This window comes from Mirounga angustirostris, unplaced genomic scaffold (genome assembly GCF_029215605.1).
Source record: "Mirounga angustirostris isolate CCGP_5_RB_7025 unplaced genomic scaffold, mMirAng1.0.hap1 SCAF_5, whole genome shotgun sequence".
Lineage (NCBI taxonomy): Eukaryota > Metazoa > Chordata > Mammalia > Carnivora > Phocidae > Mirounga > Mirounga angustirostris.
Genome location: NW_026991713.1, coordinates 161,430,148 through 161,456,834, shown reverse-complemented (window position 1 = coordinate 161,456,834; position 26,687 = coordinate 161,430,148).

Here is a 26,687-nt window from a genome sequence, read left to right as displayed (position 1 = left end):
GGCAAGCGCCGGTAGTGCTGTAGGAAAGCAAAGCTGAGGCTGTGTGTGGGGCTGAGGTCAGACCTGAGGATGGCCGTTATGGAGACAGAAATGATGGGGGCACATATTTAACAGGAGCAGTCAGGACAGACTTTAGGGTCCATGGGGCACAGGATCTAAGGCGGTCTGGGTCAAGTGCCAGGGAAAATGGATTGGCCCTATGAGTGTTGGTCTTTTTCTTTGCTTTAAAAAAGAATCTTGATTTACATAATACCCATATGGTTACAGGAAAACAATGAAATAATTCAGACCATAAAAGAGGTAATATGGTAAAAATAATTCTCCCCCTCGCCCTGGTCTAACCTCCAGTCTCCAAGTCCGCCAGTCCCCATTTCCAGAGGCAGTAGCCATGTCCAGTTTTTTAATGTATCTCTCGAGATACATTACACATACACATTTATTTTTACACCGATGGGAGGATATTATAAACTCTGTTCTACACCTTTTTTCCCCTGCATATCAATATATCATACATCTTGAATATCATTCCATATCAGTACATAGCGATCTCCCTTATTATTTTAACAGCTGCATGGTATTCTATTAAAATGTAGCACTGTAATTTATCTAACCTGTCCTTTATGGATGGGTTGCCATGTTATTTCCAGTCTTTTGCTACCACAAACAATTCTGCAAAGAATATCTAGGTATGACTATCTCTACATGACGCATGAATATATCCGTAGGATGACTCTTAGAAGTGAAACAACTGGGTCAAGTGTGTGTCTGTATTGCTCATTTTGATAGGTTTTGTCAAAATTGCCCTTCAGAGAGATTGCACCACATTTATACTCTCTGCGGGGATGTACCCTGGTGCGCTTTTTCACACCCTCGCAAACAATCTATCGAGGTGTAATTCACCAACAGTAATGGGCTCAGACCTTAACTGTACAGTGTAATTGGTTTTGACAGACGCATAAACCCATGGAACCTACACCCCAGTCAAGACAGAATCATTCCATCACTTCTGACGGCTTTCCCATGCCCCTTTCCTATCTCTCTTGGCTCCTGCTACAAGACGCTCAGCTCTGATTTTTATCAATGTCAATTTTGTTCTTAAACTTCATCTAAATGGAATTACACTCCATGTACTCTCTTGTGTCTGACTTCCTTTGACTGATAGAGGGTCTGTGAGATTCATACATGCTATTATTGTGTTTATCCATCTTCATTGCTGAATAGTATTCCATTATGGGGCCATACCAAGATTGGTTGATTCGTTCTCCTCTTGCTCGACATTTGGGTTGTTTTCCAGTTTGGGCTTTTGTAAATAAAGTTGTCAGTAACATCCTTAAACAACTCCTCGTGTGGAAGTATGCTTTCATTTCCCTTGGATGGATGTCTGGGAGTAGAATTGCTGCGCCATAGGGAAGTGTATACTTAGCTATATAAGACACGACAGAACTGGTTTTCAAAGAGACTGTACCATTTACACTCCCAACAGTAATGCGTGAGAGTTCTGGTTGCTCCACCCACTCCCTGATATTTGATGGTGTCAGTCTTACACATTTTGATCATTCCGTTGGGAGTGAAGCTTTATCTCACTATTTTAATGAGTGTTAAATGTGTTTCAATGAGTTTCCGCCTTTTCATGTGCTTGTCAGCCATTTGTATATCTTCTTTGTAAAATATCTCTTAAGTCTTGGCAATTTTTATTGGGTTGTTTGTCTTTTATTATTGATTTGTAGAAGTTCTTTGCATATTGTAGATACTATTCTTTTGTCAGATATATATTTTCGTCCAATCTGTGGCTTACCTATTTTTTAATGATGTAACTTGATGAGCAAAATTTTAAAATATTGATGAATTCCAATTTATTTTCTTTTATGGTTAGCACTTTTTCTTTCCTAAAAAATCATTGCCAGAGTTGTGAAGTTATTCTCCTATGTTTTTAATAGTTTTAGCTTAAATTTTAAGTTTAGTCTGTGATCCATCTTGAATTAATTTTTTGTATATGGTGTGAGACAGAGATCAAGGTTCATTTTTTTCCCCTATGTTTATTCAGTTGTTCCAATGCCATTTGTTAAAAAACTTTTTCTTTCCGCCATTGAATTGCTTACCCACTTTAGTGGAAAAGAAAAAATCAACTAAGTGTGGGGCGTTTTCTCGTCTGCTCAGTGATCCTTATGCCAATGCCATACTCTCTTGATTACTGTAGTCTTGAAATCGAGTTGTAGGAGTCCTCCAAATTTGTTCTGTTTCAAGATTATTTTGCCTATACTCGATCCCTCATTTATACACACATCTTCATATCAGCTTGTTCATTTGTACGATTTCTGAAAAATAGTATCTTATTTTAAAAAATAAATTTCAGAGAACATTAAATGAAATTCAGCATACTTTCACATATTTGAAATCCATTTAGATTTCTTTTCCTGGGAATTGCCCCCCTAAGTTTATTCATATTTCTGCTGGACTCTTGAACAATTTTGTTTAAATCAGACTCATCTGTGCTGTCTCTGTCTCTGTCTCTCCTCTCACTGTTACCATGAGTGATCATTTGTAGTATGCTGGCTTCCTGGAAGGCATTAGTCTGTACTGGAAAACAGTTTTGAAATCACACCAACCAATTACTACTGTTTGCTCCTGCCTTTGAGCTTACTGTGTGTCAGGCATGGAGGTAAATATTTTGCATACTTCATTATTCAAGAAGCAGAATTGTGTACTGATGCCTGGGGTTCTAATACAAGATCCACCTTTTCCTAGCTGGGGGACCTTGGGCGAGTTCTCTAATTTCTTTCTTTGTTTCTTTGTTCCTTCCTTCCTTCCTTCCTTCCTTCCTTCCTTCCTTCCTTCCTTCCTTCCTTCCTTCCTCTCTTTCTTTTTTCTTTTTAGATTTTATTTATTTATTTATTTTAGAAAGAGAGAAAGAGCTGAAGCTGGGGGAGAAGCAGAGGGAGAGGGCGAGAACCCGAAGCAGGGAGCCGGATGAGGGGCTCGATCCCACCACCCTGAGATCATGACCGGGGCCAAAACCAAGAGTCAGATGCTTAACTGACTGAGCCACCCAGGCACCCCTTTAATTTCTTTTTCCTTCAGTTTTCCCATTGACACACTGGAGGTGGTAAAAATAGTGCCTAACCCATGGCATTGTCATGAAAATTAAGGCTACTAATGCCTGTAAAACACATTGCAGGGCCCAATCCGTACACAGTCAGTGCCACATAAGTGCTCCAAAACCTATCGAATTCTCTTAATAACCCTGTGATAAATGAATTATCCTTGTTTTGTGGGTGCAAATACTGAGGCCTAGTCCAGTTAAGGAATTTTACTCTGCTGGCAAGTAACTCGATCAGAGTTCGAACTTTATTCTAGAGATTTTACTTGGACCCAGTAAACTCTATTCCGTGTAAAATGTTATCTCCATTACAGATTTGAGGAAACTGAAGTACAGAGAGAATTGAGTGACCCACAAGGTCCATAAGGGTCTTTATTTAACCTTGCTCTTAATCAGGATTTCAGCCATTCTTCCTTACATCATAGCTTATACTCTGCACCTTGCCCTACACGTCTCCTCCTAATGCTACCCTGCTCCTCCCTGCTTAAAACCTGCCTCTGCTCTTTCCAGCTGGGTGACCTCTGATGTCACCTAACATTTTCGAGCTTCCATTTCACCTCTGTAAAAAAAAAAAAAGGCACAATTAAAATATTATAGGTATTTTAAAATATTATAGATAATAATGTGGAAATATATGAAGATCACCCAAAGGAGAACACAAGCTGCTGAATCAGAGCTTGCTGTAGCAAGGGAGTTGGGCACCATCCACCACTCCTGTTTGCTGGAGACTCAAAGCCTGTCCAGGGGGCGAGAAAACTTCAGCATGGAGGAGGCTTCAGAGGCCCCATTTGGAGGTTGTTGGCAGGGGGAAGCTGGTGATGAGAAAACTAGAAGTATGTTAATGTTCTTGCCTTGGGAGGAACATGTTTGGCTTTCTCTGGTTGATCCTGAGTTAGAAGCTGTGGCCAAAAAAAAAAAAAGGTAATTGGCAGTTGTTAACCAAATCCTGATTGTTCTAGGTTGACTGTTCCAGAGGTTGCAAGTCAGAGTTCTGTCATATGTGGTCTGACTAATGTCCGTGTTTCTATTAGTCTCTCAATGATAAAGTAACTTAGGCATCCGTTAAGATGAATTTTAGCAGCACAGCACCTGGCACATAGTAGGTGCTCAGCAAATGTGATTGAATCAGAGTCTGATTCACCACCTTGGGAAGGATTTACATGCTGCCTAAACAAAGGGACTTTCACCTTCAGATGCGATAGCATTGCCTGGGGTGGTGTGGATGGTACGCCCTTGCTAGGGAGGAACACACCATACCTTGCTCCAGTGATCCTTCCAGCAAGATTGGGCCCCAGCAAAGCCTTCTCTTAAGCTGCAATTCTCCATCCAAGCTGCATGTTACAATCACCTGGGGACTCATAAAAAAAAAAAGTACTGATGCCTAATGCTGAGCCATTTGCTCCAGAGTAGGACTTGGGCATGGTTTTAAAGTTTTTGAGATTTTAGTGGGCAGCTGGAACTGAGAACTACTGGCCCAAAACATTAATTCTGTATTTTTCCTCCAACACGCATCTCTTACACCTTATTGCATGCCCAAGCCAATGCTAGGCTCAGAGATAAGATCATCCATTCATTTATTCATTCAGCTATCAGAACACAGTGCTGCAGGGTGCTCAGAGCTTTGCTGGGGGCAGTATGAGTGGTGACCCTCTGCCCCCCTTTCGTACTGTATGCTGGCTAAGAGTGTGTCAGCTTTGGGGTGGCACAGTCATGGGTTCCAGTATAAATCTACCTTTTCCCTTTCCTGTGATATGGGTGCTAGATAAGGCTCAAACTTCCTGGAGGCTCGCTCAATTTTCTTGCCTATAAAATGGAGCTGTAGTAGTTGGGGTTTTGTCAGGAAAACAGAAATCACACTAGGTATTTCAAATAGAGGATATTTAATGCAGGGGATTGGTTACTCAGGTGTTAGGGACCTGAAAACGCAAAAAGGGGAGGTCAAAGTATCCTAAATATTAGAAATGCAGGAAGCAGCAACAATTCCCTAGTTCTGGGGAAGACGTAATGTTACCGAACATAAGAGCTCATAGGAGGATCCCTTGTAGGTGGGCACTTGGACCTCAAAGAGAAGTCCTGCACAGGTGGTTCTCACAGCTCAGGGGACACCAGGTGGCTGGTGTTTACATCTCTGGGGACACTGGGTGACCAGTGTTGGGACTGGCTAGATCGTCAGCTGTCTTCTGCTGTTGGAGGGATATTACCGAAGCTAGACAAGAGCGAACCCCTTCTCACTTCCTCCCAATCCTCCAGCAGTGCCTCCTTCTGGAAAAACCCAACAGAAATCCAGGCATCAAGGAATTCTGGGAAACAGAGCGTGCAGACCTCCAGCCCCCTAATCACAGAGTAGGACAGAGGTTGGCAAAGTAGGGGTCACTGGCCCAATCTGGCCTGCTGGTTCTTTGTGTGTGGCCCACGATTGAAGAATCGTTTTTCCACTTTTAAGTGGTTGAAAAAAATCAAAAGAAGAATATTTCATGACATATGAAAAGCATATGAAATTTAAATTGCCCTGTCCATAAATTCCAGGCACGTTCACCGGTTTTCATGTTGTCAATGGGTTGCTTTTGTGCTACGGCAGGAGAGTTCAGTAGCTGTGATGGGGACTCTAAGGGCCACCAGACCTGAAATATTTACTATCCTGGCCCTTTCTAGAAAATGTGATCCATAGAGAGCACTGGGGAGCTGAGAGACGATGTAATGATCCCTTGCGGAGCAAAAATAAGGAATGAAGGAATCCTGTGTATTAAAAAGTCCTTCATACAGTGTTTGGAATATAGGAACTTCATTAAACCATTACTACCCTGCACTGTGTGTCAGACACTAGGCTAGATTTTGGGGCGCCAGAGATGAATAAGGCCTAGTTATGACTTCCCGGAGCTCCCAGCTTGGCAGTGGTGACAGGTAAGAAAGAGAGACAAAGCAATATGACAAGTGTGTTATTAATGTGCTACTCTTGGCCCTCGCTGTGGGAGGCTGCAGGAGAGGGGCCGCAGAAGAAAGGCCACAGGCACTTCCTATACTGGAACTGAGGTGGGCTCCCACTCTTCCCTCCAAAGTACCGCTGGTGTAATTATTTGCCTGGGATTCTGCCTTTCCCCCAAGTTGGGGAGGCCAAGGTCTTATCTCCAGGTTCTAGACTAATGCGGAGATGATAGCAGGCACTGATACATGTTTGTTGGATGACTGAACGGACAGAACGCGATTAAGTAATGCGACATTCAGAAGATACCTTCTCATCTAGTCCAATCTCTTCAAATGGAAAACTTGTTTCAGACAGCTTAAGAAACTTACCTTCTGGAAAGTTGGATTAGAAAAAACCCTGACCTTCTTAGGGCAGCGTTAGTCTCATGTCAAGGCACATGGCTTGGTGGGCAGAGCTCAGGCCAGAATTTCAGCCCCTGCTCACTTCCCTTCCATTAGGAGCCTTGTGCAGTACACAACCTGTGCAACCTTATAGGGTGGCCCCAACCTGCCTGCCTGATATTTCTCCAGTTTCTGCCTATCAGCACCCATAAACCTCTATCCTCAACTTCTCTGCCTTTTCCAAAACATTCCCTGGGGTATAGCTGGGTAGAGGAGATGATGTATTTACAGCGTGGTGTTTGAAAAAGATCCATTGGTGAAAGAGATTCTAAATCTTTCTGCAATTGGGCCCTACTAATCACTTCCTGTTCCTGGGGCTGGCGACTGGCATTGCTCTAAGTAGCCGGCTGTCGCGGCCTTGCATACATATTCCTGTTGTCAGCATTAATAAGGTACAATTGCCTGGGGCCTTGTTACCTACCAATTAAACTTTGGATTTTATTGTGCAACCTCAAGGATGCTTTATGGTATCAGAAGCATTTGGCAGTTAAATATGGCTAATATTCATCGCTCCCACATGGGCGCTTCACATCCTGCTCCATTCACAGCATGATTAAGGAATTAATTGATTTGGATGAGATTGGCACATGCTCTTGACAATAAACTGACGACTCCTGTATTAAGCCGTGGATACGGTGGGCTTGCCACTGCACTCGGGGCTGGTTAGCGGTAGCTCACCCCCAGGCATTTGGGACCAGGCGCTGGGCACAGTGCCGCTTGGCTCTGGCCAGAGAAACCTGTAGATTTTCAAAGAGGTGTCAGAGCACACCTCTCTTGCCTTCCTCCCTCCCTCTGTCCTCTCCCTTCCTTCCATCCTCCTTTCTAATTGATTTCCTCCCCCTTTCCAACTCTTCCTAACACGCTTCCTCTCTCCCTTCTTTCTACCCTTCCATCTATCCTTTTCACCTCCCTTGTCTTTCATCCCCGAAATTTTATTAAAACACTTGTGTGCATTCTCTGCCCTAACTCGTCAGCAATCCCTTACTTCGTACCGGTCTGCTCTGCGCTCCTGGTTGGGAACATTTGGGTTCCCAGAACAGAGCCTGTAACAGGGTCAGGACTCATGCATACAGGCCCTGGGTAGAATAGAAATTCCAGATTCCAGGAGCCTGCAGTGTGTGGCAAAAATATTAGATACTATTTACTGCAAGTTTCTTATGTGCTAGGCGCCCTGCCAAATGTTTTATGTGCTTTATATGTCACTGGATCCAGTGGGGGAACAGAGGCTCAAAGAGGTTGCATGCCTTGCCCCAGTGGACTCAACAAGGAAGTGACAGAATAGGAATTCAAACTCAGGCAGACTTTCTTTTTTTTAAAGATTTTATTTATTTATTTGAGAGAGAGGGAGAGAGTGTGCATGCATGCACGGGGGAAGGGCAGAGGGAGAGGGAGAATCTTTTTTTTAAGATTTTATTTATTTGACAGAGACACAGTGAGAGAGGGAACACAAGCAGGGGGAGCGGCAGGCAGAGGGAGAAGCAGGCCTCCAGCGGAGCAGAGAGCCCGATGCGGGACCCGATCCCAGGACCCTGGGATCATGACCTGAGCCGAAGGCAGACATTTAATGATTGAGCCACCCAGGTGCCCCAGGGAGAGAGAATCTTAAGCAGACTCTGCGCTGAGTGCAGAGCCCGACATGGGACTCGATCCCATGACCCTGAGATCATGACCTAAGCTGAAATCAAGGGTCAAACGCTCAACTGACTGAGCCTCCCAGGCATCCCCAACAGGCAGACTTTCTTAAATCCTACCTGGTATTCATCAACCCATGTTCTGTCAGCCCTGTGGATGTTCATGTACCTCATGCACGCTCAGCCCACACATGACTGCTCTGTGGTGCTGTAAGCCCATGGTGAGCCCGTGCCCCTGAAACGTGAACTTCATCAGTGCTTCTCAATAGTTTTTCCCCTTAGGTGGAACAGGATGAGTAGGGAGGGCTGGGGTTGGGTACTTCCCTTCTCTAGTGGGTTAGGGTCAGATCGAGCCCTAGCAACTTAGCTTCTCTTGAGGGCAGGCCTTGTGAAGAAGACCAGAATGTTGTGGTGATGTCAGAATACTGGCTTTTCGGGGCGCCTGGGTGGCTCAGTTGGTTAAGCGACTGCCTTCGGCTCAGGTCATGATCCTGGAGTCCCGGGATCGAAGCCCACATCGGGCTCCCTGCTCGGCGAGGAGCCTGCTTCTCCCTCTAAAACCTTCCCCCCTCTCGTGTACTCTCTCTCTCTCTCATTCTCGCTCTCTCAAATAAATAAATAAATCTTAAAAAAAAAAAAAAGAATACTGGCTTTTCCCTTCCTCCTACCAAAAGTACGAGGGGATTTTTTTTCTCCATATTCACTGTGAGAACAAGGTTGGGCTCCCGGAGGTGAAACTCACAGAAGCGTGCCCTCCCTCCTGCCCCGATGGCGGGGCTCCACTGGTTTTCCTCTCTGATTGTCCACACCGAACCTCCAGGAACTTGTCAGCTACAGCTCACATTTCCCTACCCAGCACTGCTTCCCATGCAGATTCCCATGCAGGAACCCATTGCTGCCCATGGGTTTCTGCTTGGTGGGTTGTGATTCTCTGTATCTGCCTGTCTCTCCAGTTTTAGGGGCAGCAGCTTGCCTTCTTGTGACTTCACTTCTCTGGAAGGATCTAAGAAGAGCTGTGAGTTTTTCAGTTTGTTCAGCTTTTTACTTGTTGTTGGGACTGAGTGACAATCTCTAAGTTCCTTACATGCCCAACCAGAAATCGAAGTTCACACTGTTTTTAAAAAAGAAAAAAAATAGCATTAGTGGCCAGTATTTATTTATTTATTTATTTATTTATTTATTTTTTATTTATCTATTCATGAGAGTCAGAGAGAGAGAGAGAGAGAGGCAGAGGCAGAGGGAGAAGCAGGCTCCCCACCTAGCAGGGAGCCCGATGCGGGACTCGATCCCGGGACTCCAGGATCACGACCTGAGCCGAAGGCGGACGCTTAACCATCTGAGCCACCCAGGCGCCCAGTGGCCAGTATTTAAAAGTTAAATGATTCCACTTTAAAGAAAAAGTCCTACAGATTTCTGGCTTCTCCAGCACACATGGACAACACTGACCTTCATTTCTACCTAGTTTGAGTTGAATAGCAGGTGCTTATCTTGATGGGACTTTTGTTCTCTGGTTCTCCGTGATCTGTTCTCAGCATGGTTCATCCCGTTATTTTTCTTATTTTAGCCCTAGAGTCATTTGAGTTTGTGATCCTGATTTTAGATTTTGGTATTCTCCCAGATCTCCCCTCCCTGACCCTGCCTGGGTGTATTGTTTTGTATTTGGTGTCAGATGGACTCCTAGTTCCAAATCACATCCTGACAAATGTAGCACACCATCTCTCTAGTCCATACCTGGTCTCTTTGATCTCACTTGCTAAGCTAAAAACATCAGACTATGCTTCTCCAGCTCATCTCGACTGGGTGACTGGGCATATCAGAAGGTTCTCACATCAGGGCATCTGTATGCTTCTGGCCCCTTTACCTCTTCCCGTCTCTCTCCTGAGCAAGGTCCTGGGGTGATGGGTGGAATGTGCCAATGACACGTCGAGCATCCCTGGGACTGCAGTGATCTGCGGACTCCCTACCCCTGTGAACCTCTAACCTGCACAGCTCCAACCACTTAGCCCCCAGCAGCAGCCTCTGCCCTCTGTGACTCAGAACTTGAAGCAAGCCATGCTCAGAGAATTATTAGGAGCTCTTGGCAAAAAGCTCTGGGCCCCGTGTGGATAATCTCAACAGGACTGCATCACAGCACAGAGACTGCGGGTTAGTCTGAAGTCAGTGCTTTCCCTTGGATGTACTTTTTGGGCACAATTGGAGCATCTCGCTGAAAGCTGATAAAAACAGAAGCAAATGAAAACAAGGAGCGATAAATTGAGTGAGTGGGTCATTTTCTCCAGATGGAGGAGAGGAGCATGAGACCGCAGTGCACTCAGACAGAAAGGGATCGAAGGAGCTGGGCAGCCCCTCCCCTCCATTCCCATCACGTAAGGCAGAAATGACAGCTGCTGGCCAAATGATGGTGGCTAAACAGGGCAATCTTCTGAGAGGGCTGGGGAGGGGTTTAAACATTGCCTGCTAGCTCCAGCTTTTGAGTAAGAAGGACAGTCACTGATCACCACTTCCTCCATTCCATGTCACTCCTTTTCTCAGAAATCTTTCTACACAAGTGGCAACCCTACACGACTTTAGAGCAAACTGGGAAGAAAATGGTAATGGCATATGTTACTGGAGTTCAGGATGTCCTGGCTTCAGGTATGGCTTGATTCAGGTGCTCACATAAGGTCACAAGATCTTTCCTCCTTCTTGCTGTTTCTGGGCTGGATCCATTTTCAGAGTCTCTATCTGCATGATGACGACATGGCTTAATCCTCACACCCTTCCACATTCAAGTCCGGTGTGAAAAAGAGTGTCTGCAATACTAGGTTGATGCATGGATTGTTAATCACAGAATGACAGTATTTCAGCATAACAGAGGGGCTGTTTGTACTTCATCTTTTACTGCATTTTTATGAGGAGCAATATATTTTCTGACTTTCCTCCCGGATACTGTAACAAAGAGAGAGAGAGAATCTCTTTCTGTCACCTAACACAAGGCCCAGATTCCACGTTGATTAGCCCAGCTTTGGGCACGTGCCAGCCTCTGAACTAATGCTGTAGTTGGAGGGATTTGGTTGGACTAAATGATCAACCCTGGAGTCAGGTATGAGGTCCCACCCAAAAAGGAGGAGGGGAAGAAGGGTGAATATACCCTGATGCTCCACAAGTGTTTACTATACTCCTCAGTTCTTGTGATCTTCCACTCCATCTCCCCTGGGTCCCCCCCCCCCCCAGAAAAAAACCTCTTCCCCTCATTAAGTACATCAGTGATTTGTCATAGTTGGCTTGGCTGCTGTAGCAGAACACCATAGACTGGGGGGCTTGTAAACAACAGAAACTTACTTCTCACAGTTCCGGAAGCTCGGAAGTCCAAGATCAAGGCGCCATCAGATTTGGTGTCTGGTGAGGGCCTACTTCCTGATTCATACACGGCTCTTTTCTCCCTCTGTCCTCACGTGGCAGAAGGGGCAAAGGAGCCCTTGGGAGTCTCTCTTATAAGGGCACTAATCTCATTCACGAGGGCTCCACCCTTCTGACCTAATCACCTCCCAAAGGCCTCACCTCCTGGCCCCCATTGCATTGGGGGTTAGAATTTCAACATACAAATTTTGGGGAAACACAAACTTTTCATCTACATCAGTGGCCTCCTGCTTGCGAAAATCAGTGGGTGATTGCCATGTGTTATTGTAATGAAGTTGCTTGCCCGTTTATATTTTGATATTCTCTCCACGTTCCAAGATCTCTGTCTCTTTGTTTTACTGACTCCCCCTCTTTGGCCCACCCATTACAGATCTGTTGTTGTTCCCCCAGATTTAAGTCATAGCCCTTGTATCAGTTAGGGAGACACTCAGCTGTGAGTGACAGATTGCTGGAGTAACAGTGGCCCAAATCATAAGGATACTCACTGTTTCCCTGAAATGATCTCCGGAGGTCTGAGAGTTGCCCGGTGATGCCTTTAAAAACCTCGGCTCTTTCTACACTTTTCCCTCAACATCTTTTAGCTTGTTAATTCTTCTTCCTCGTGCCTGTCAGTCTCACAGGTTGCTGTAGCGATGGGCATCCTCGTGCGTGTAAGGCAGGGACAGTGATAAGTAACACCACCAGCATCTCTTTCCATGTATCTGCCATTTTGCCAGTAGAGCAAAAACCTCTCGAAAGCCCTCCTGGGGAACGTTTCCTTTCATCTCATGAGCTGGAGCCGGGCCATGTGACCAGCCCCAGCTGCAGAGGAGGCGGGGACGGGCTAGCCCGGCCGTGGTGTCTGCCTCCCCGCACACTCACCCTGCGTGCACAGCCCTCCCCACCCCTCAAAGCTTTGGTTCCTCCCAGACTTCATCTCAGACCTTCCCTTTCAGACATAGACCGATGGAGCCAACGGAGGCCAGACCTTTCTCTTCAGATGTGTCTTGGACACTTTACGCATCAGTGTGCTTAAAACGGAGCTCACCATGCCCCTCACGTGTGGCTCTCCATCTCAGAGAAGGACACACACGTGAGCCACTGGCACAAATAAGGGCCTAGACTCGAGCTCCGAGTCCTCCTTCCTCAGCCTGCTCTTGCTGGAGGGAATCGTCTTTGCAATTACTCACACACTCCTGGTGTTAAGCTATCTATCTGTATTCTTTGCTCTTCTTTCTATAGATCTGGGGCTCCCTTGTTCTCCCCAGTTGAGGCAGAGTACCTCTCTCCACTCCATGAGTCTGGGGCTGAGCCCGGATGGGGATGGGAGCGCCAGAGTGCCTGTTCTGGGCCAAGCTTGTGAGGGGCTCTGGGGACCTGCCACGAGAAGGGTGGCCTTCCAAGATCCCTGTCTTCCACTGCAGGGAGTGGCAGCCCCAGCAGTCGGGGCCCACGACAAACATGCATGGGGCCCGCCTGAGCCAACCCGGACGCTGGAGTCAGTGCAGACAACCTGCGGGCCCCCGGGTCAGCTGAGCTGCCAGCATCCTGCAGACCCTCGAGCATGAGGGTGAGTGCTTTCTGCCATAAGCCAGTGAATGTACGGTGGTTTGTTGTAGGGCATTACTGGGGCAACACTCAAAACGATCCAGCCCTCAAAACAGCTCTTATATCCACACTTTGTCTCACCGGTCTGTGTTATCTAACCACGGAGATTTAACAAAATACTGTCTTCCCCACCCTGTCGGGGTGCTCGTTGTCCATCAGGAGGGACGGACACTGGTGAGCAACTATTCAGTCAGTGTGTGCGCATTTCAAAAAGGAATCCATCGCGGGCGCCTGGGTGGCTCAGTTGGTTAAGCGACTGCCTTCGGCTCAGGTCATGATCCTGGAGTCCCGGGATCGAGTCCCACATCGGGCTCTCTGCTTGGCAGGGAGCCTGCTTCTCCCTCTGACCCTCCCCCCTCTCATGTGCTCTCTCTCTCTCATTCTCTCTGTCTCAAATAAATAAATAAAATCTTTAAAAAAAAAAAAAAGGAATCCATCGGGTGCCGTGTAGCTTGAGCACTAGCTTTTGGGCGGGAGTTACTGAGGGCCTTTCTGGGAGAGTGGCATTTAAGCAGAGGTACGGAAGATAAACAGGGTTTGGCCTGATGAAGCAGGGAGGCAGGAATGAGTCAGGAATAAGGAGGAGTTTGCGTGAGGATCCTGAGGGCAGGGAGTGAGGGATAGTGTGAGAGAGGAGAATACATAAGGCAGAGTCAGGTCAGCAGGGCCCAGCCATCTGGCCTTCTCCCCAAGGGCGGCAGGAAGGTTCTAGGCACAGTGACATGAGGGGGACTGGGTCATAAAAGGCACAGCGGGTCGTTCTCTGGGGAATCTCAGTGATTTTAGCTCTATGATCACACTTACCTCTCTGCATCGCAGCTGTGTCCTGAAGTGTGCACCTTCTTTCTAGACAATGAGCAACTCCAAGAGACGGATGGGGGTAGCCAGTGACCTCTGCAACCCCACGGCTCAGGCATGGTGGAAGAAAGGAACGGAAGCAAGGAATTAACATTCAGCAAAGACAAGCTTTGCACCAGGCACTGGGTTGGGTGTTGTATCTGGCAAGAGGGCCGAACTTTGGAGAGGATGGAGAAGGAGGGGTGGGATGAGGGCAGAAGAGGGCCCATTACTTACTTTCCTAAAAGTATCCCAAGGATGGGATCCAGCCTACAGCCCAAAGCCTTCAGATTAGATCTGAGCAAGAACTACTCATGGAGAATGAAGGATGTTAGAGGCTTAACTGCATTTTCAATACTGGAAGAGAATTTCTTCGTCTGGCACCCTAAGGAACCGCTCAATTCTCTCGGGGACAGAGGTGCTTAAGTGTACTTGTGCCCAGAGGCAGGGGTCAGTTGGGGGGTCCCATAGAGACCTCTCCCATCCCTTTCTGGGTATGCTTCAGATCCCCTGGAAATAATCTGTCTGCAAGTGCCCAATCACTGGTTTGGAGATCTTGCCAAGTCCAAGGTAAATGAGAAGCATCAGGGGTCACCTGAAGCCCAGGTAAACTGGGGAAAATTACTTATTTGTAAAATGGGGCTTAAGCACCATGACTTTGTAGGGTTTGTAAAATGGGGCTTAAGCACCATGACTTTGTAGGGTTGCTTGAGGAAGCCAAATGCCACGTGCTTTGTGTTCAACAATGGATGGAGGTCTTTTCTGTGTGGTAGTGACCTCTCTTGTGGATGAGGGGCAGATCCTCACCCTTGATCCCTTGATGGTCTCCCCCTCAGATTTCTGCTTTTGGAGGGTGGAGAGGGAAGGGGGGGAAAGATATCAAGTGCACTGTGAGATAATTTTAATTTTCCCCCTTTCCAGAGGGGGAGAGAGAGAACAGAACGTCTTTTTCCACCTCTCCACCACTGCGCTGTGATATAGACTTGCAGAGATATTCATGTTGTGATTTATTCAATTCTTTTTCTCCATTGATTTTAATTAAGTTCCTGAGCTGTCTCCAAGCCTGGAGAGCAGGAACAAAACAGGAAACACTGAGAGCCAAATGCCTTTCTTCTGCAATTGAGTTTTCCTGAGTCTTTAAAGTGCTGCACAGGAGAGAGCAAAAGTGGAACCCAGAGGCTGAACCATTTCCTCTGCTCCATCGGTCCCCAAATAATAAACATAAAAATTAAAATCCGGTTAAGAAAAATCACAGAAGTCATTACAGCTTGTAATGGCAGCCAATGGGGGCTTTGATCAGATCTTTTTAGGCAATTTCACAGTTTTGGGGGGAATTTGCCGAGCCAGCATGGAGGATGTCAGCACCAGGAGGAAGGTTTCTTCCCAGCAGGCACAGCACGGAGAGCACAGGACCTGCCCCTCCCAAACCGGTTTCATCTTTGATCTAAGTTCACGTCATGCTTTTTAAGAGAAATAGCATGGCGGCGTCTGGTCCAGTCACTTGGCCTCCCATCAGGCCTGCCCTCACCAGACCCCCAGCAGGATCCTCAGGGATCTGGAAGGCCAGTGAGGTCCCAGAGCCAGTCTCCTACCCTGGGGCCAGAGGTGGGTCACTCAGCGGTATCTAACAGCCTGGTGGCCGACCACCAGCCCACACTGCCCCTTGTAGAAATAAGAAGGTTGAAAACACAAATGCTAATGGGACCAGCCTATGATCTAAGAAGAGAAATAACCTGGGTTCGGACTTTGGCAAAGTGGTGACCAAAGGCTAGTTTGCAAGTGGACAGTCCTGGACACCTGTTATCATTTGGGAATCATGGCCTTGGTGAAGTCAGGCATTCTGTATCTTCTAGAAGCCAGAAACTAGGATACTGTTAGTCTTACGAAAACAGCAATGACCCCAAATCCTATATTTAAATCTTGGTTACCAATTCAAAGAATTTAAAGCACTCTGTAGGTCAGACAGAATACATCTGCAGGTGGGGTTTTAGCATTGGACACCAGTTGGCGACATTTGACATGTTGGTGAAGAGGGAACCTTCTGGATTAATGTCCAGACACCACCACATACCAGCTTTGCGATCTTGGCTTGTATTGAACTTCTGAGTGACCGTTTATAAAGATGGTATGTATATCATGAGGTACACACAATGTAAAGAGCCTGGTGCACAGTTTGTTGGCCTCACCACCATCATCATCTCTATCATCATCATCATGATAATTTTGATTTTGTAATAAGAAATATATGTTTGGTCTTTGTCCTGTTCTTGGCACATGGCCCTTAAAACTTTTGGAATTTCCTCTGATGAGAGAGAGAAAGGATTTGTTATGTTAATGAAGTGGCTTTTGGAAAGCACCTAAGGATGGGGGCTGGTTGGAGCCAACCCTGTGATTAGAGGGTGGGAGCTTTGAGTCCCACTCCCCGATTCTTGAGGAGCTTGTGGGAGAGGGGCTAGGAGTTGAATCGATAGCCAATGGCCAATGAGCTAATCAAGCCCGCCTATGTAATAAAGCCTCCATAAAACCCCCAAAGGACAGGGTTCAGAGAGCTTCCAGGCTGGTAAACACGAGGAAGTTCTAGGGGAGTAGCTCACGTGGTGAGGGCATGGGAGCCTCCGAGCCCCTTCCCACGTACCTTGCCCTATGCATTGCTACCATCCAGGTGTTACTGAGTTATGTGCTTTTATAATAAACTGGTAATAGAGTAAGTAGAATGTTTCTCCGAGTTCTATGAACACTTCAGCAAATAAACTAAACCCAAGGAGGGGGTGGTTGGAACCTTCGATCTATGGCTGGTCAAGCACGGGTGACAACTGGGATTTGCCATTGACATCTGAAGGGGGTGCAGTCTGGTGGGACTGAGCCCTTCACCTATGGAATCGGATGCTCTCTGCAGAGTCAGATGGTGTCAAAATTGAGTTGAATTATAGGACACCCAGCTGGTGCTGGAGTATTGCTTAATGTGGAGAAAAACCCCCACACTGGAATTGGGTACAGAAACTTAATCATCTCCAAAACCTAGTTTTTCCATGATTTCCAGCGGGTTCAGTGGGTCCTGTGGTGTATTTTCTTGTATCCTTCATTTCAGAGGGAGATGAAGCTACCACATCCACCACCCTTACTTTAATCAAGAAATGGTTCATCAGATCCTCTGTAAGAGAATTTGGCATCCTGAGCCAAAAATCCCCAGGAGGAAAACCATCAAGCCCACTGCCCATGAGCTGCTCTGAACTCCCTTTTGTTGTGCACAGCCTGGGTGGCTCGGTTGGTCGTGGATACTCAGACAACACCTGATGCCATCTTGACGCAGAGTTTAATGACATTGACTCATCGGCGTGTGAGGTACTTCAGCACCATGTGGCATACAGATGGCACAATGGAGGCCATGGCATGGTAGAAGGTGGACTCAGTGGACACTGAGCAAAGGTCTGACTGTCCTTCAAACTACTGGGCTGAAGGGGGCCAGGGAGGGGCGTCTCCAGTGGTTTTTCCAAGTCCAGATGCCAGGGGTCTTTACTGAAGCTGTTGAGTGACCCTGCTTTCCATTGACTCTGGATCTGGAAGGCAGAGGGACCAGGTGCTGGCAGGATTGGGGCCTGCCTAGAAACCAGGCAGAGCAGAACTGCAGGAAGATTGGCCCCCCAAACTATCTCCTGGGCTGTCTGCTTTTTAGGTTATTATTTCCATGTGCAAAGGGAAACCAATGAGACTAACAAAGTAATGGAAGTGAGGATGAGCCAACAGTTTGGAGGACTCCTGAGCTCAGCCCTCGTCTCTGCCTTGCGGTCTCGCACTTCTCCGGGATGCTCCAGGATGGAGGCACATCTCTGTGCACCCTCCCTGTTCTGCCCTTTCCAGGTCAAGGCAACCTTGGCACACTATGGTCTCCTCCCCCCACCCTTGATTTTCCTCCCCTTCTTCCCAGGAACAAGACCCCCAGCCTACTGACTGCATTTCCCAGCCTCCCTTGCAGTGAGGTGTGGTCCTGTGATATGGCTGTCCCAGTGGAATATGAAAGGGGGCCATGAGGGCAATTATCTGCTTCCTGAAATTGCTTGTCTTCAAGTTCTTCTCTTCCCTCTGTCCCCAGAGTTGGAAGGTGGAGATGGGTGACCAGGTCTCACCACACAGGTGAGGGGATGCTGGGACCACAGATGGAAAAAAGGCAGATCCTCGTGGGAACTTACGGAGTTAATTTTCCTACCAACCTGGATTGTTCACCTTGGGATTATCATGTGAAGGCAAAATTTCTGCCTTCTTTGGGACCTCTTTGATAACAGGCAGGTTAGTCTGGTCCTCTGACCAGCAGCATCATCAACATCACCTGGCAATGTGTTAGTAATGCAAGTTCAGTGGGAGAATGGATAAAAAAGGTACGTATCCCCAGTGGAATATTATTCAGCCATAAAAAAAGAAGCAAAGGTTGCCATTTGTGACAACATTGTCGGACCTCGAGGTCATCATGCTAAATGAAGTACGTCAGACAGATAAAGACAAATACAGTCTGATCTCACTCATATGTGGAGTCCAAACAAGCTGGACTTCTAAACAGAAGATTGGTGGTTGCCAAGGGCTGGGGGGGCATGGGGGAAATGGGAGGTGGTGGTCAACAGGTACACACTTCCGGTGATAAGATGAGTAAGTTCTGCCATCTAGAGTACAGCATGGTGACTCTAGTTAGGAGTACTGTATTCTAGAAAATGACTAAGAGAGTAGATCTTAAATGTTTTCACCATGCACACAAAATAGCTATATGAGGTAATAGAAGAGGTAAACTAACCACATTGTGATTATCATGTCAACTATAAAAATGGACCTCAAACCATCATGTCCAACGTCTTGAACTCACACAATGTTCTGTGTCAAGTATATTTCAATAAAGCTGGAAAAAAAGCAACACATTAAGAAAAGAAATGTAGTTTCTACTGCATGAGATTGGTAGTCTGGGGGTGGGGTCCAGCATTCTGTTTCTGGTTCAATATAGTACTTCTAAATCCATATCCAGTTGTAAGAAATAATAAGTTTACCCCCATCCAATCCTGCCCCGTGTTCCTGAATGGTAACATTTGGCAAACTGTGGAATAAAATCAGAGCAAGAAGATTGACATTGATACAACCCACTGATCTTACTGAGATTTCTCCAATTGTGTACTCATTTGTGAGTGTAGGTCGTACGTATGTGGTTCTGTACAATTTTATTACATGTGTAGGTTTGTGAATCTATCACCCAAGTCAAGACACTGAATAGTTCCTATGCCAAAGGATTCTTGTGGTTACCTTTTTAGAACCATACCCACCTCCTTCGCCCCAGCAATCTCTTCCCACCACCATCTTTATGGATGTAATTGACATAGAACACTGTGTAGGTTAAGACATACCACGTATTGATTTGATACATCTATATATTACAAAATGATTGCCACGATAGCTTCGCTAACACCTCCATCCCATCACACGATTACCATTTCTTTTTTGTGGTGAGAACATTACCAGCACTCCATTTTTAACAAGTTCTCCTGTTGATTCCTGTGTGCTAGAATCTGAAAAACAGGGCTACCTTGTTCTACAAAATATTCTCATTACCAGGTTTTTGCACCAGCCTTGGGCCAGGCATGGAGCTAACACATTCATATGTGTCATCGAGTCTGGTCTCTAGAGCACCCGGGCGGGGAGGTGCCCATTATTATTCTCCTCTGTTATGGGAACTGAGTGCCCGTACAGGACAGGGGATGTAATGGCAAACAAGAAGGAGATAATCATGGCAAAATTAATAATAGGCAGTCACCATTTGAATCCAGGTCTGTCTGACTGCAGGAACCAGGTTCTTACTCGCTAATCTACGCTGAATTTCCGGTCCCAGCACACAAACATCACGAGTCTACCTAGGAGCCGCTGCCTCAAGTGGGTAGCTTGCATACCGGAGGCCTGCCTGGAATCGGCTGTCTCAGGGTCTCTGCTCCCAGGGGATGCCTTCCTTTGAGCATTTCTTCACTATTCCTAATCAGATCTGAATCCCATGGAGGTGTGATATTGTGGTGCTCCTGTAAATGGCCAGCCACATAGAAGGAACTGAACAAAGACCTAGGTGTTTTAGAGCTCGAATGCCATTTTATTTATTTATTTATTTATTTATTTATTTATTTATTTATTTATTTATTTTTTTGAAGATTTTATTTATTTATTTGACAGAGACAGAGATAGCGAGAGCAGGAACACAAGCAGCGGGAGTGGGAGAGGGAGAAGCAGGCTTCCCCCCGAGGAGGGAGCCCGATGTGGGACTCAATCCCAGGACCCTGGGATCATGACCTGAGCCGAAGGCAGACGCTTAACGACTGAGCCACCCAGGCGCCCTCGAATGCCATTTTAGAAATTCTTCCAGCTAAGCAGCAACTTTTATAGGTGGGAAGAGGCAGGCCCAGGGAGGGTGCCCATGGGGTGCAGGACTCTCGGGGATCTGGTTTTCAGTGAGATGACTCGGGCCCTGGGAGCCAAGTGGTCAGCACTGGCTCCTGGGATCTCCAGGTGGTGTTTTGGCTTCATTCTCAGCAGCAACCAGGGGCTGGAATTGAATCATGGAGATACTCGTGGACATGGTCAAGTCAAATCTTGGGGAGCTTAAACCTTTAAGAGGACCTCCACATTTAATTCGTGTTTTGTCCTATTGGGAAGAGGCTGAGGACCTTCCAGGAGGACAGGAAAGGCAAGTTCTGTCGCAGGATGGAAGGGACTTGACATGGGGGGCTCCTTTCACTGACTGAGAACCTTCCACATACCAGGCATTGAGTTAAGCAATTGTTATACATAGTCTCGGTTCTTCTCTTCGACCATTGCAATGACTGACCGTCTGAGATAGAAGTGCGAATATGAAAGGGGGGCCAAAGTGCTTGAGCCCAGTTCCCAGTTCGTCGGTTGGGCTCCACGTCCTACCCACTGTGCCACGCTACCCTAGGGTTTATTTTGGAAGGCAAGTCATTGAGTTTCCAGGTCCCCTAGGAGGGGTCATTTCCTGCAAATACATACTATTAGCACATTTGACAGATACTTGGAAATCACTGAGAACAGAGTCATCCTGCTCCCCCTCCCCGTCTTGCCCCTTCTCCAAATAGATGTCCTTTTCAAATATCTTACGATGCTGTGACCGCTCCTCCACTCCCATTTAATAGATAAGTTAATGGGGCCCCGAGAGGGCAGGTGATGTGCCCAAGCTCACACGGTATCGCAGACAGGCTCTGCACCCGGGTTGGCAAGACTCAAGCCCAGAGCTCTCCTGCTACCACACGGTGCCTCTCCTTACTAGAAACACAATGTAATTAAGTGCTCTGGGCTTGCTAACCTTCCAGATACACTGGTGCCCCAATCTACCATCCATTACGAACCAGTGACGGGGAAAGTGCCCTCACAGCAGGTGTGAGATGCTATTGGTTGGACTCCTTCAGCACCGTTACGCATGCTGTATCTTGATGATCTCCCCCATAAGACATATTTACAGCAATAGTAAAAGGGAGATGAAGGGATATATTCTCTTCCGTATGTACTCCCATCTATTATACGCCCATGCCCGTCAGAGCCCAGATGATGCCGCAGGGCCAGCACTGCGGGGTGAGTGGAGAGACATCTATCGGTTTCCAAGGGGCCGCCTACAGACCTGCTCATCTGTACGGCACTCCACAGTTTCTAAAGCACTTTATCATCCATTTGCTTGTCTGAGCCTTGTAACGCCCCCATGATGGGAGGGAGATCGCGATCACTGTCACCAGCCTTGTTTCACAGGTGGGAAGATAGGAGTGAAGCGATTGGCCCTGGGTGATGCCCTCTGGGACGAGCGGAAGCCGCACTTGACCCCAGATCTTCGGACTTCATATCCCCTGACATCTTTATACTACCGATGTCTCTTGCTATACCTTCATTCATCCACTCACTCCTTCACTGACCCATTTAACATGTATTTAATGAGCCCCTGTCTCGGGCCGGGCACTCTGCTGGGTGCCAGGAAGAAATAGTTCTGGGGACCACCTGTGCCCACTGCTCTCATACAGACAAGAGCCGGGTCTCCCCCAGGATGATCTTGTCCCCAGGGAACACCGGTCAAAGTCCAGAGAAAATTTTGGTTGTCACGATTAAGAAGATGCTACTTGGCATCTAAGGAACATCCTACAATGCACGGGACGGCCCCACAGCAAAGAGATATCCATCCCCAAATGTCAATAGTGCAGAAGGTAAGAAACCCTGGCCTAGCGCACATTGAAGAAGACAGAATTAGTCAAATTATCCCACTACTGAGGCTCTAGTCACAGGGAATCGGGGAATGTGTAAACAGCAGCCGCTAATGGCTGGCCTAGCACGCGTGGGCCTCGTACCTCTGTTAACTCCTTCAGTCCATAAAACGCGGATTGCGGGATTGTTCACAGCGGGGGGAGCTGAGGCTCTGAGAAGTGAAGTACCTTGCCTGGAGTCACACAGCCAGAGGATGGACTGGGATTCGAACCCAGGCAGCTTGATGCCATCTTCCAATGCCTTTGGCCTCTACGCTGTGCTGCCTCCTTTGTGAGACCAGGAACTTGCCGTGGTTTGGGGTTTGAGGGAAGCTTCGTGGTGGAAGGGAGGCATGATGTGAGATTTAAGGAAGTGGGGGACGGAGGGAGAGCATTCCAGAAAGAGGAACAGCATGTGCAAAGGCCATGTGGCAAGAGGCCAAGGGGACTGGTCGGGAAAGCCCTTGACAGTGTACGTGATGGGGGAGAGCAGAGAGCCAAGGTGGGGAAGAAGCTGGAGGGTCCAGCGGGGCCACAAGCCGGCTTTGCAGGGATGTGGACTCTGTGCAGCGGGGCGGCAGGGTTGGATGTAGACTCTGACAGGCCCGCTCCGGCTGCTGTGTGCAGGGAGGACCTGGGTTAGAGGGGAGGACGAAGTAGGGGGGGAACGTGGCGCCGAGAGCAGGATGGCAGCAGGGGAATGCAGAGAACCAGAGGTGAGGACTGTTCAGGAGACAGAATGGTCAGGCTGTGGCGATGGATCTGATTGGGTGTTGGGGCAGGGCGTGAGCCTGACCTTCTTATGAAATAATCCCAAGGTGGTTTGTGCACAGCCCCAGAGCCTGCTGGGAAGGGCTGCTGGCCTCGTCCACCCCTCCTTGAACTTGCAAAGCCAGGTCCCTGCTCGTGGTCTCGGCTGCAAAGCCCAGGAGCCATAACGACACCGCTCTGCTCCGCTGACAGCCCTGTTTGCGCTCTCGGATGCCTGTAACTCACAGATAATTAATGTCAGCTGGCTGTCACAGCACCCTGGCTAATCACAGTGTGGGGGGGTAGGCACGCTGGTCGATGAGCAGCCCAGGGATCTGTCAGACCCGGGAAAGGGCGCGTCACCTGCCCAGTCACTGAAGAGTGCCGTGAATTTTAGCACAAGCCTGTCTGCTTTGGAGGCACTGACAGTCTCCATCCCACGGGAGTCAGACGCTCAAGGTCACATCTGCTGGCCAGAAACCCAGGCTGGACAGAAGGGGAGGAACCGGGAGGGGAATTAGCTCCCGACAGGTGTGGACACAGCCCCTCCCTAGTCCCCTGCGCCAGCCACAACTGCCTGCCGCGGGTCCTATTGCAGACTCGGTGCTATGCTCAAAATTCAGAGGGTGATGTGCGCTTGCGCGAGCCGGGAGTGCTTTGGGCAACCACCTGAAACACTTGTAGCTTTGCAAACACTTCATTCTCTCCACCTTTTCTGGGCAGTTCCCTCCGCTCGCTTGTGGTCTCCCCAGTACCCGCACTCACTGGCACACAATCCACGAGGTGAAACTCATTGTTTCACACTCCCTTTTCCAAGATGCTGGCGTCTGCCCTCTAGGTTCCAACCGCACATTGTATCAACCTCTAGGACGTTCATTCGTTCCGTCATTCCTTCGCCCGATCAGCACTGGGCTCCCACAAGCACCTGCTCCCTGCCAGGGAGAACGGTGATCCACAGACGGATGCCGTTTGTCTTGGAGACACAGAGTCTGCGGCATTCAAGCAAGAGGGTGCAGTGTTGATTAATGACAGTGTGATCAGCTCTCCTTTCTGCTGCTGTTTCCCTTCCTATGACAAGGTTGATTCCATGGGAATCTCTCCGAGGTCAGGGACTCTATGTGTAGGGTTTCTGTGCTCAGCAGAGTTTACTCACAGTGAATATTTAATGAAAGAAAGAGTGAGTGGAGTAAACAGGAATGGGGTTCACCCACCCAGGGCAATTAATACTTCATCCGGAGAGCCACCAAAGGCAAGCCGTGAAGGCACCAACACAGGTGAACTTGAAGGAAAATTCAGGTGCAGCCTGGGCCAAGGGGAGGGTCCCTCCTTTGGGGTCCGGTTACCCAGGGGAAAACCCAGATAGCCATGTGAAAGCATCGATTTGGTGCCTAATGTTGTGCCAAGGCGTGAAGAATGGGGGCTTCCCTCTCAAGGTGGATGCCAGGCTGAGCTCTGGGGTAGGAGTCACAGTGGGGGTAGCAGGGCCCCTCCACCTGATCTGGGAAACCCCAAGAAGCATCAGCCTGCCTACCAGTGTGGTAAAAGGAAACTAGACGGGAAGGGCAGTGAGGGAGTGAGCTCCCCATCTTGGGAGGTATTCAAAGAGGCTGCAGGGCATACTTTGCCTGGGATGCTGCATCCCCAGTTGGAACAGGCAACTGAAAGAGCTGTTAGGGTGGAATAGGGGTGTAACCATCAGTGAGCCTGTGCTGTGGGTCTCATAGGGAGGGCGGCCTGGGGTGTAGTTAGGAACCCTTATTCCAGAATAAGACAGACCTTTGATGACATCCTGGCCTCTGAACAGCTGTGCAATAGTGAGAGAATCATCGAACTTCCTCAGTCCTCAGTTTCTCCCTTCGGAGAAACTTACATGACAACAACCTGAAAACTGCTGGGTCCGGTTCAACAAGCAGGAGCTACATGTGTTACGTGTGAAAGATGGAAGCCCAGTGTGGTGCACTGGACCAGTGCATGCGGGGGAGGGGGATGGGAAGGGGGACAGTGTAAGGTGGCACGTGCCAGGACCGGGGCAGGTTGGCACCCACGGGAAAGCCACACCTGGAGAGGCCAGTGGGTAGAGGGCTAAGGTGCCAGGCCCCTACAGGAGGGGTGAGTAGGTGAGGACTGGCTGAGCAGGGCTCCTACCGGAGGAATGGCCAAGCTTCTGGCTCCAGCTCAGCTCATTTTGAATCCCCGGTAGGGGGTAGGGAATTGCTGCAAGGCTGAGGTCTGACTGCCAGTGTCTTCCAGCCCTGGGGGGCTTTGCATGGCTGGGGTCCCAGTTACCAGCAAGAGTGGGTCCCCCCTGCCCATCTGCTTCACTTCCTCCTTCCCCTCGGGCAGAAGGCTCCTCCTTCGTTTGCTCCCTCTTTAAGTCAGTCAACAAACCTTCCGAGAACCTGCCCTTGCGGGCTTCTCCTCTAGGGCTGGCACTGCAGAAAGGTGATAGGGACAGGGACAGGTCCCTGTGCTCAAGAGCATCTTGTCTGGGTGTGGAGGCAGGAATATGGTAGGTGACTGTCATTTAGTGTGGCAACTGCCACTCCCAAGACAACCACAAGAACATAGCTAACACTGCGTGCTTGTTACACACGAGTGACCTTACTGAGTCTTTGCCAGAACCCCTGGGGGAGACATCGGATCTCAGAGAGGTTAGTTCACATCTCTAAAGTCACACAGCCCCATGAGTCAGACCTGCCCAACACCAGCACCCATGCTCCTAACTGTTAGGTTATGCAGCCTCCTTATGGCTCCTCGTTCATTCATTCAACAATTATTTACTGGGCATCTACTACGTGCTGGGCACAGTTCTAGAGTCTGGTGCTACTACAGAGAAGAAGGCATCTACAGTCCTGTCCCCGGGGAGTTTGCCTTCTGACCAAGGTGATTCAGAGCACAGAGGAACTCTTCTTGGGTCATCCCTCAGGGAGGGTGGGAGGGTGGGGTGGTGGCGTGTGGCCGTCAGGTCCAGCAAGTCCTCCAGGAGGTGGGACTAGCAAGTGCAAAGGTCTGGAAATGTGTTCCTGGAATAATGAGCATTCCTTCCTCCCTCCTGCCCTTTCTTCCTCCTCCCTTTTTTCCTTCCTTCTTCCCTTCCTTCACTCCTTCCTTCCCTTGCATTTCTGAACCAGTGTTACATTCAGAGTTAGAGAATCTACAGGCAAAAAATGGTGCTTAGTGAGTATCTCCCTCCTTCTTCACCCCTTCCTCCACCTGCACACTTCCCAGCCTCCTCCCTGCTCCCCGTCCACGGAAGCACTTCCTTTGGTCTCTGGACACCTTTCCAGACTCGCATATATGAATGTTTTCTGGTCTTCCCCTTTTCTATTTCAGAGGGAACACACTGTGCCTGTTCCAGAGAAAGATGAGAATTTTCTGTGGCTGAAGCAGGCGTTTGGAGACCTGGGCAGTGGGGAATATTGGGTTGAGACTGGGATATGCAGGGGCCTTGACTGCCACCCTAAAGATCCTTTAAGTCTGCGCATGTGCCGGGCCATTTTTCAGATTTTCCTCCAAGTCTTGACACTTTCAGAGAAACCACAAACCCAGCCTGAGTTGTCGGGAGCTGTCTGATGGATTTTATTAAAAACCAAACACCAGCCACAACCCCACCGCTTTGGTTGCCCAAAGCACTCCAGTCTTGCCCCCGCCCTCCACCAAAAATTAAGAACAGTGAAATTTGAGGCAAAGGTAAGCACCATCAATTTGTACCGCATTGGGAGCTAGCTGCCTCTCTTGTTTTCCCTTTAATTTATTTTTTGGAAAACATTC